The sequence below is a fragment of the Pinus tabuliformis genome, chromosome 5_2 (genome assembly GCF_031772625.1).
Source record: "Pinus tabuliformis cultivar Carrire ecotype Pingquan chromosome 5_2, CPIR1, whole genome shotgun sequence".
Classification (NCBI taxonomy): domain Eukaryota; kingdom Viridiplantae; phylum Streptophyta; class Pinopsida; order Pinales; family Pinaceae; genus Pinus; species Pinus tabuliformis.
In genome coordinates this window covers 17,106,322-17,118,212 of record NC_142306.1, presented here as the reverse complement: position 1 = coordinate 17,118,212, position 11,891 = coordinate 17,106,322, and the positions used below count along the sequence as shown (strand labels likewise).

The 11,891-nt window shown below is 34.8% G+C and overlaps 1 long non-coding RNA gene across 1 annotated transcript; it reads left to right on the top strand.

The window, feature by feature from the left end:
- The first annotated feature begins 8,878 nt into the window (after positions 1 to 8,878).
- Positions 8,879 to 10,026, top strand: LOC149157273 (uncharacterized). Its single transcript, XR_016261546.1, has 3 exons — positions 8,879 to 8,940; positions 9,104 to 9,206; positions 9,605 to 10,026. It is a non-coding gene; the product is annotated as an uncharacterized LOC149157273 (long non-coding RNA).
- Positions 10,027 to 11,891: the final 1,865 nt, after the last annotated feature.

Sequence of the window (11,891 nt, the reverse complement as noted above, 5' to 3'; positions counted from 1 at the left end):
CATGAAAAAAGTGAGAATGGAATGTACACGATCCAATAAATGGTTTTTTTAGTGCCGACAAGTGGTAATATTGTCAGTTCTCTAAATGAACACATGAAATCAAAGAAGCACACTTCTACTACTATAAATTAGGGTTCACATGAGGAGATTGGGCTGAGGAGTGGCACAATTGGGAGACCCAAGAAGCCTACCAATGATAAGTCCCAACAAAGTTTGACTAGGTTCTTGGTCCCATTATTACCTTCAATATTACAAAGGGGTTCTACAAGTGCAGATCCTTCTACTTCAGGTGTGTTAATTAACAGATTAGACTAAACTTTAATATGAGTTTGTATATTATTTTATTTATCTTACTTCAAATTTATTTGTTTGTTGTCATCTTATTACAACTCAATTATCTCCCTTGTTACTCCAATGTTGGGGGTATTGGTATCCTTATATTCATAGAAATTGGGAGAGATTGGAAACAAAGGTCCTAATGGATGATCAATGGGGTGGAAACATGGATCCCATTTGATTCATTAACATGCAACTTTTGTAAGTTGGTTCTAGAATGTGATGACCTCAATATGCGATATTATCGTGGATCAATGTGCACCAATAAAATAAGTGAATGAGATACATGAAAATGTAGAAGACTTGACTATTTGACTCAAAATGAACTGAAGAATGCTGCAAGGGTTACGAATGTTAACCATAGATCAACAATGCAATCTCTTTGGTGGGAGAGGACAAAGGTTGCTACACTCTTTATTATAATGAGATCCCTAAAGTAAAAGTTTTTTGAATCGATAGAAAGGAAGGATGCCTTTAGGTTTTGCAAGGATGTGTGTGAGGCACATAATGTTAGGTCCCTATACTACTAGTGTAACCCCTTATTGTTATTAGTACAACCCCCTTATGATATTTTTGTGCCTAGGTAGTCCCCATATTGTTATTATTGTGCCCCATAGAAGCCACTATTGTTATTATTGTACCCTTACATTATTATTGTTATGTCGGATCTGATTATATTATGACCCCTTAGACTCCTATATAGCAAGGAGGTCTTGTCATTTGTATCATCAAAGAATTGTTCATTTGTGTAATGTAAAGGAGGTTGCCCCCTCGAAGAGGCTAAATTCTAAGGCGTTGATCTATCTTTTCTATCTTTTTGTGAGCTAGTTTCCTAACATTTGGTATCAGAGCTTTGGATTCTAGGGTTTCGCTGCTCCAAATAAGCCATCGTGGAATTTCTGCTATAACTATTTTTTTGCAATGTTTTAGAAGCTAAAAAAAGCCATTTTAGGTGAAATATCACTGAACTTCGAGTCTGAATTTCAAATCTTGTCTCGCTATATTTTCAGAGATATTATCTGAGGAAGTTAAGGTTTTTCCAAGCTCCAAAATTTCATCTAAAATAGGTCATCGTGGAATTTTCACTATAACTTTGTTGATACAAAGTTTCAAAATCTAAAACAAAAAATCATTTGAGAATATATGAATCTGAACCTCTGGTTCGAATTTCAGGTCTTGTCTCGCTATATTTACAGATATATGATCTAAGGAAATTAGGGTTTTGAAAGATGCCCAAATTACATCCTAAACAGGTGACATGGGGAAAGTCGTCATAACTATCTCTTTCAGAATCAGATTGAAATTTCGTAATAAGTTATAGAAAGAGGACGAATTGTAGTTTTCAGTTTATACTTTTCAGATCCGAAGGTCAAAATAGTGACACGTGGCAAGTCATACAAGTTCATTCTTTTGAAAAGATATCTAATCAGATCATCTTGGGAGATTATGCATAACTCTTTCTTGGATAATCCAATTTCGATCAGAGTGGTGGCATTGGAAGGAGGACACAGAGGGATACTACAGATCATGATTTCAGGACTAGAAGATCCAAAATTACAGAGTTACAGCTGTTTCAATATCGAGCTCCTAAAATCAAGAAAAAGTGAGATGAGGAAGTTTGATGGCAAGGATCCGGTAAATTGGATACTATAGATGGAGAAATATTTTGATCTACATGGTGTACAACTATTAAAAAAGGTACGTATTGAATCTAATTATTTAGAACCAAATCTATTTTTATGGTATAAAGGACTTTGTTCTCGTAAACCACTTGTCACGTGGTCAATTTTCACAGAGGAAATGATAGCACATTATGAGGATACAAAGAGAAACACATTCTTTAGCCAATTGATAAATCTCAAACAAAAGGGTTCAATGGCAGAGCACATTGAGGACTTCCAAAAATTTAATATAAGGGTAAATGATATTCCAGAGAAGAAAATGGTGGATGTCTTCATAGGGACTTGAAAGGATAACATTCAACACGAGGTTTGTCTTTGGGAACCTGATTCATTAGAGAAGCAATTCAGGTTGGAAAGAAAAATTGAAAGTGAAATTATGGAAACAAGGAATCCCACACTCACAACTATAATTATGGAAGTGTTTTTTCTCCTAGCCTTCCACAATCTACAAGGTTTACACCAAAAAAATTGGAAGAAAAAAGAGAAAGGGCTTTGTTACAATTGTGATAGCAAATACACTAAAGGTCATAAGTGTGCTGAGAAGAAATTTTTTTTACATAGATTATGAAGAAGAGGAAGAAAAGGATCAAGAAACATCAAAATAAGAGGATATACACTAGGAACCCACCCCAGAGAAAGAAGACATGAATCTGACCATATATTGTAAAACATTGGAAATAATTACCACTCCTCAAACTCTCAAGATAGAAAGACATATCAAGAAGAAAAAGGTTCAAGAAGTGAAAGATCACATCGAGAAAGAAGAAATGAATTTGATGATATAGTGTAATGCATTGGCCGGAATTGCCACTCCTCAAACTATCAATATGGAAGGACATATCAAGAAGAAAAATGTTCAAGAAGAGAAAGATCACATTGAGCATCAAGAAATTAATCCGACCATATCTTGTAATGCATTCGAAAAAATTACCACTCCTCAAACTATCAATATAGAAGGACATATCAAGAAGAAAAAGGTAATAGTGTTGATTGATTCGGGCAGTACCCATAATTTTATTCATTGTACGATAGTCAAGGAATTGAATTTCTTCCTATATCCAGCACCAGAGTGTCAAGTGATGGTTGCAAGTGGAGGAACCATAAATTGCTCTAGAAAGTGCCATGATATCAAGATATCCATGGGAGAATATGTATTGTATAGCCCAATGCTCTACATTCCAATGGGTGGTGTTGATGTTTCACTAGTAGTCCAATGGATACAATCTTTGGGTACAATACCTTTTAATTTTCAAGAACTTTTCTTGAATTTTTTTGGGAAGGAAAGGAAGTTGAATTGAGGGGTATCCAAGGGAAACCAGGAAAGATAATCAACTCTAACAACATGATAGAGCTTCTAAATCAAGAACAACAAGGCGTAATTGCACAATTCTGTTCACTAGAGGATCCCACATTGAAATCATGTATTTCTCTAGATCTCCAAAACGTTTTGGACAATCATTACAAGGTATTTGAGACTCCCAAAGGCCTCCCACCTATTCATGATCATGATCATGCTATTCATTTGATTCCAGGAAGTGTTCCTCCAAACATCAAGCCTTATAGACATCCATATGCCCAAAGGAGTGGGAACTCATTCAAAAGTTGTAGAAGATTCTAGTTCAAACAATATTGCAAGAACTTGACAAGGAAGGAAAAATCATATTGGAACCTAAAGCAGTCACAGAACCGAGAAATCGATAGCTAAAAAATAGATCAATTTCAGAGTATCTGATCAAGTGGAAGAACTTACCCACTGAAGATTCCACATGGGAGGACATGAATTTCTACAGAAGCATCAAGAACTGCTCAAGCGTTGAGGACAACACTTTTTGAAGGAGAGGGGCATGTTAGGTCCCTATACTACTAGTGTAACCCCTTATTGTTATTAGTACAACCCCCTTAAGATATTGTTGTGCCCAAGTAGTCCCCATATTGTTATTAATGTGCCCCATAGAATCCACTATTGTTATTATTGTGCACTTACATTATTATTGTTATGTTGGCTTTGATTATATTATTACCCCTTAGACTCCTATATATAGAAAGGAGGTCTTGTCATTTGTATCATCAAAGAATTGTTCATTTGTGTAATGGAAAGGAGGTTTCCCCCTCGAAGAGGCTGAATTCTAAGGCATTATCTATATTTTGTATCTTTTTGTTTCCTAACACATAAGAAAGGAAAATTACAAGGTAAAGATTTAGTTTGGAAATTTCTCAAGGATATTTTTCATAACTTGATGCATGCAAAAGAAAGGAGAAGGTATAGTACATCCACAAAATCCCTTTATGAGATAATTAAGTTATGGGGAGGTCCTAGATTACATAGTTTTATTAGCTTGAATTTGGATGGTCCTTCGATATCTACGACTTTAAGGAAAGTTAGAAAGTCATTATCATATATCCCAGGGGAGCACGGGCATATTTTTGAGGCAGTCAGAAAATTTTATGCTTCTTATAAAACCAAGCATGGTATAGATGGCCAAATTCCTATATTTCTCGTTGAAGATGAAACAGTTGTGAAAAAATATGTTAGGTGGGTAGCAAAAAGTGATACACTGGTGGGGTTTTGTGATACAAAAGAAGAACATCAATGACAATCACATTTCTTGGTGAGAGTTGATGAAAGAGTTGTAGACTATGAGATTATAACATATTCTTTTAAGAACAATGTTATTGGCCATTATGCACGTGTTATTATTGCAAACCCTTTACATGGAAAGCTTCCTCGTTTGGTTGTGGTTGTTCATCCAACATACAATAAGTTCAATGCAAATTTTGTTTATCAACAATGGGAAAAGGTAGAATCTATGTGAAGAAACACATGGAAAATAATTTGGGACCTATTATTGGTCAATCCGCAGATGGGGATAGCAGAAGAAGAAAACTTATGTTGAAGGATTATTCTTCAACATCAGGTCTTCAATATCAAATTCCTTGGGAAGGGTGGAGGATAACCAGGTTGTACAATGGTTGCAATGTAATAGGATTGCATGACCAAGATTACATCCACAACGACAAAAATCTAGTGAATCCTTTGTTTAGTAGTTGACGAGAATTAGTTTTAGGAAATAATTACATAAGTTTTGTTCATGTCAGAATGGTTTATCACACTTTTAAAGTGGATGATCACAAGCTTAAGGGTGAAGATCTAGAGAGGATGGATCAAAAAAATTGGGGATCTACACAATGCATTGCTTCAAGGCATGTTTAGAGGTGTTTGAAAGAGTTGAGAAGTATACCAATTGGAAAGTTAGAGAGGACACTAGCTACAGAGACTTATCTAATGATTGTTGCTAACTACATTGACATATTTATGTCTCATAGTTTGAGAATTTGGGAAAGGGTGAAAAATGCTTCATGAGTTCATCATTTCTTCAGATTATGGTTATTTTGGGTACAAAAACAATCTCATACTAGTGTCAACATAAATTTCATCAGCAGAGAAGCATATCAAGATGTGAAAATTTCTTGCCATTTTGCAATTTTTTTCATGAGATTGTTTTGAGATCATTACTCTAACTTTCCATGTGTTTTGCACCTGATTGGGTCAGATGTATGTGAGAATGTATTTAGTAAAGTTGGTGGGATGGCTACAATGGAGAGGGCCTATGATTTCACTGACTTGCTTCATGCTGTTGGAATCCTTAATAGTGTTGTTGAAGAAGAATCAAACCCCCAAGGGCTTCATTTTAATAAATCTCATAAGAAGCAAGAAAGAATTTGGAATAGATTTCACCAAGAAACAATACAAAACATTAACATATTGCCGCAATATGACTCAATATCCACATACGCTAAAATTTCAGAAGCCCTTCAGATTGGATTGAAGGATGCACAAGACTTTTTATCAACTCTTGGAATGTAACCAGAAAATTACACTCAATCTTCTTGGTGGGTTAAACCATGGACAGAGGATCAAAATTATCCAACATTCAAAATTGTGGATGAAGTAGTTGATGATTCTCCAGTGAGTTGTTCCAACCCTATATTCCAATCTTCGTCATCATTGGTACACAATGAAAGTGAATTGCAAATATTGGAAAGTGAGTGGAGACACGAGTTGGATGAAATTTTAGATTCAATTGATGAAAATGGAAGAAAAACGATAAATCCAGTGGTGGATCTTGATCGTAAGGATATGTTTAAAGCATGTTTGGTTAGCCAGTTGAATGGAAATCTAACATTATCCAAAGATAGGTTGACAAAAGTGAGAAATGGGGTCTACTTTAGGTGAGATGGGAAGGGTCCACAAAAGGGTGTTTCAATTGGCTTTGGAATTGGATCAGATTGTTGGGTGTTGTTTGAAAGCAACTCAATTCCCCCCACTGAATGTACTACAAGAAAAGGTGTTCCTCGAAGTACAAAACAAGGCATTTCTTGTGGAATGTGGTAGATTGGAACTTTTGGATAGATTAGAAGGCATTGAGCTTCAAATATGTTGGTATAGTAGAATAAAGGGGCAACACATGTATAAGTATGATTTGATAGATCATGCTTTTGTACAACTTGAATCTGTTATAGCAATCACAAACTTATCATACAATGCTAGGAATGATACATACAAATTAGAAGAATGTGATTAAAAAGTTTTTTTAGATTTTGTGAAAAAATTGAACAAGGTAGATTTTCAAAACATTCTACTTTCTCTTTCCTTATGTATTTCCATATGTTGGATCATTTATAAATAATTATTGGTTGTATTTTTGTTGATTTGTTTGTATAAATTTGATGTTAATTTTTTACTTTTTGTTTTTAGGTCTAGTGAATAGTTCAAATGGTGAATGTTCGGGATAACAAAACCTTTTTTTGCTACCTGCTTTTTTTGGTGTAAGTTTCTTTCACTAGTCATTCATCCTTTTGTAGTTGTGTTTCATTCAAACATTAATTTGGTTCCTCTAAAGTTGGTCCATTTAATCATGAAAAACAAGAAGAGGTGGTTCCTTTTTCATGAATATGTTTTCTGGATAAGTATGTGGTTCTTCACTAATGTTAACATTTTCCTTGAATTTTTAGATTAATGGTTTGCTTGCTAGAAAGGATATCAAGGATCTGATGGCATGAGCTTCAATCATGATGGTTTCTGCTCACTCAAGTCAACATATTTACACGAGAGCAATGTATAGCACATGAAGCACATTTTATTTTGAATGTTTATGTGGTAGTTGGCTTTCCTATTTTTTAAATTGGACATATAAATCAGAGTCTGTAGTTCAACTGTGCCATCACTTTTTCGAAGTATTTATGTTTTGGCCATACACATGGGGTCTACAACAGTTAAATTGCACTTGGTTATTATTGTCAATTGAGTCCTCAATCATATTTTTGGCATTTCTTTTTAGTGATTTCACTAAACAAAATTAACATTAATTACTATCTGTAAAGGGTTTTGGACATGTGATGGTAGTTTTTTTTTAAATTGTTTGCAACTTTATTGAGATATGTGCTTCTGGTAGATTGTTTGGGTGATGGCACTTTGCTTTCTTATTTTTGCCTACACTAATATATATGTGTTTAATGGGCCTTGAAATGTGTGCATATGATCCAAGGGCTATTTTAAGGTGAATGGTATCTGATTTTTTGCAACTTTTGGATTGAAAAGAATTTGATGGGGTGAAAGGTATGCAAATTTTAATTGATTTTATTTTTCCAAAGAAAGAATGCATACGTTTCTATGTCAAGGTTTGGAAAAGAAAAATACATAGAAAAGTGATTATAGCATGAAATATCACCTCCAAAAAGGAAAATAAGGCCACTTGGTGGCCACTTTTCATAAAATTTCATACATAATATACTTATGATCTCTCCTCGGAACACAGCTAGAAGAAAAAAATATGCATTGTTGAGTGAGGCAAGCTGCCAATGGGAGGTGATGTAGAGATAGTTCCTAGTTTTTTGTTGCTTATTGGTCTCTTTATTATCCTAGAATCTCCAAGATGGTTGGTAAGATTTTAGAATCCTTTAATATTGCAATAAATGATATTAACTACATAAGCACTTTGAAAGGGCACTTCTGAATCAATTTGAATATCACACTTTGAATATCATGTAGTTCATACCCTTGTTACTGGGCACTTATGAATCAATTTGAAAGGATCTTGGGTCATTATGAAATGATTTATTTTATGAGGCTAATTCATATCTATCATCAATTTCCTTTTGGCTCATTTAAGGCACATACTAGCCCTTTCATGAGGCCCTTCTCGACCTTTCTGAGGTCCCCCCATCTAAGGCATTTTTGTATTAATTTCAGGCATGTTCTAAGACCTATTTGGGACCTCTTCTTGGTAGACCTAAATAGTATTTGACCTAATTATTTTTAATGGCATCTTTGCGGACAAAATTTGGAATTATTCTGAGTGAAGTTGTAGGACATTATTGTGTTATCTCTCTATTGTTTCTAGAATAATATGATGCTCATTTAAGACTATGTTCTGCGCTCTTCTGAAAGAAATCTATATATATTCAAAATACCTCCAAGGCAGATTGTTTGTAGCCTTATCCTCACCTTTTATAATATTTATCATTTCTGCCAAATTTGAAGGGTTTTATGAGATATATCTAGACCTCTCTAGAGTTGCATCTAGAACTGGTCAAGGGATTATTCAAATAAATGATAGAAGCATGTAAGGAAATGATGGCTATCATCAAATCATGCCTTTCTTCTGAAACGGTTACAAGAAGTCTATTGTTGGCCATCTCAAGAGAAGATCTCTCTTCACTGCTGGTATTGGTGTATTTTCTTATATTTCAATTTGATTTTATGTTTAAGGTCAAGATCGTGCTCAATTATGACTTCCTTATTAGTTTTGGAGGGGTTTGATTGTTCAATAGTTATTGAATGCTTTGTGTTTGTCTTTTCAGAAAACCAAAATTGGAATCGAAAATAGGGCGGCAAAGCTGAAGAGGCCGATGGCTAGCAAAGGTATTTTATAGTATTCTACTGTCCAAACCCCATACCAAAACATAATATCAACAAATATGTAATACATATTTATTAGTGTTTATATGAATATCAATGGCTCTATATGACTAGTGTAAAACAAAGGTTGATTTGATAGAGGTTATATGCATTCTTTATGATGTAGTGGTGACGCGGGCCGAAACGAGGCCTAGAAGGGTTTTATCAGACATTGAGAACCTAGGGTGCCATGCTTCAAAACCCAATGGGGGTGATGAGATCAAGCTAGAGTGAGCATGCTTTTTCATTCCTAGAACATATGTAATTTTTTTTTAAATTTGCAAAACCCTTTTGTAGTACTCATGTTTTATCAGCACATAGTGGAAACTTCAATTTTATAAAGAGGTTTTGATTGTGAGCTTAGCCTCTCTGGTCAAGCATTTTCCTCTAGCCATATGCTTATTTAGGCATTTTAAACCCTCTTCTAGCGGGGGCTGATGAAGAAAAATGTTGTATGTGATGCTTTGGGTGTGTAATACTATGTCCATAGGAAATCTAGGAAGCAGAATTAACTTGCTGATAAGAAAATGCCAAGGTAGATTCAGCTTTCCAATATGATGCTATGGTATTTTGCAGATATTTTGGGGTTTTTACCAATTAGAGTTAACAATTAGAATTGGGTGTGTAGGAGGTTTGGTGTTGATGTCAAGAATACGAGTGCTACAACAAAGTCATCATCCATGGTATGTACATCATCCATGGTTGTATAAATTATGTGTGTTTAAACAATTGTCTGATTTATTTATCATATATCAATACCCAGATGTTAGTATGTAGCATGAGGTGAATGATTTGAGTTCACTGCTACTGGGATTTATGCGTTGGCCTCTGTTTCAAATAAGTAACTACGTGTGGATATATTGAGGTCAATAACAGGGCTCTTTTCTTGCTTGTTTAGTTGGGATGGTTTACATGTATTTATTTTACTTCCGATGGTTTTGTTTTGCTGCCATTTAACCACTGGGGCCACAGAGGAACAAATATGAAAAAGGAAGCATTAGATCAACTTTGGTTTCAAAATCCAAGCATGTAGTAGGTTCAAGAAAAGAACCTGGGATTTCCAATGTTGGACCGTTACATACATGTGAATCAATTTTAATTAAACTACCCAGGGTTTCAAATGTTGAGGTCTCATGTAATGATCCATCAAGTTCAAGGGTACAACGTAGGCCTTCTACTACTGTCTCTCTGGTAAAAAAATTTCAGCTTCAAGGAGGTCTTCTACTACTGGCCTCTTAGGTAAACACACTTCACCTTCGGGGAGGCCTTCTACTACTAGAGTCTCTAGCAAATGTACTTCAACTTAAGGGAGACCACCAAGGCCTTCAAATTTTGACATCTCAAGCAAAGTTGCTTCAAATGCATCCAAGTCTAGGTTTTGTCCACCTGCAGCTAAAGGTGTCTCAAGAAGAATGTCGATGACTAATGCATAAAAAAGGAAGACAAGGCTTCCATGAGCTTTTACATCAACACTAAATGCAAGAAGTGAGGTTAGGAGCATTTTCTCCACTGATCTTATTTTGGAATGTGTATATGGTGCTTTTTATTCACAGAGTTTTAATCTATTCTTTTGCAAAAGCAAGTGAAGGGTTTATATAATCCATAGCTCCAATTTCCATCCAATGGTTTCTATTAAACAACTTGCATCTAGAGCCATTAAGCGGGATGTCATGGAAGAGGAAGGGGACTTGCCCAACATTGACAAAGAAGATAATGAAAATCAACTTGTTGTAGTTGAATATGTTCAAGACATTTACCGTTTCTATTGGTATATAGACATACATCCCTTTTGTCATGGGAGCCTTGCAAACTATTTTTGCTCTATTCGAAATAACAACATCTTGTCTTGGAATAATACACTTCATTTAAACAATTTAATCAGACACTAGCTTTTCACTGCATATAGTATGCAATGATTACATGTGAGCAGCGTGTGTCTATGCTATACATGAATATCTGCACTGGAGAATTAAAGTGCCCACTTAAGCATCATGGAATGTTATAATTTATGAATGAGGACATTAGGTCAAGCATTGATGTGAGCCTTGATCCATGTCTATAGTTTAGATTCAACTCTGAATAAATAGTTGTATGTATAATTTGTTTCTATTTTGGTCTAATGTGTTTGTTGTATTGCATGCATGTAACAATCTCTCATCAAACTACATGTCAAGCCAAGTTAATATCAACCAGAAGATGCAGGAAATACTTATTGAATGGTTGATTCATGTACTTGATTAATACATATCGATATCTATCTGTTTCTATAATAATATTTTTTTGTACCTTTCCATTGATAATTTTCTAACATAAACAATTTGCACTTACAGGTGCATCTAAAATTTGACTTAATGGATGAGACACTTTTTCTCATGATTAACCTGATTGATAGATTTCTTTCTGTGGTGTACACTATTACGAGAAAGGATATTCAACTAGTGGGGTTGACTGAAATTCTAGCTACTGCAAAATATGAAGAAATTTGGGCTCCCAAGGTGGTAAACAATGACAGGAGGGAAAGTTCATTGTTAAGCTGAAATTTTGTATTGATTTGTTTTGACTAAAAACATGTTTCTTGTGCGGTTGATTTGGCATCTAGAATAAGGCTTCACATTCTAACTCATTTTCCTTAAGGGCTTTAGATGTTAAGGAACTGATTACAATCTCAAGCAATGTTTACACACGTGGTGAATTTCTCTCCGTGGTGAGATTTTGTTTTCTCACATTATTATGTCATACTTGTCTCCCATATTTTGAGCTCTATATTTCTAATTGTTTAACTAATTCATATTTGGAATTGTTATCTTTGCTCATGTTTATGGTATGTTTCATTTTCTTTAGGAGAAATTGATGCTCAACAAATTGAGATTCAATTTGGTTGTACCAACTCCCTTTGTTTTCATTAAAAGGCTTCG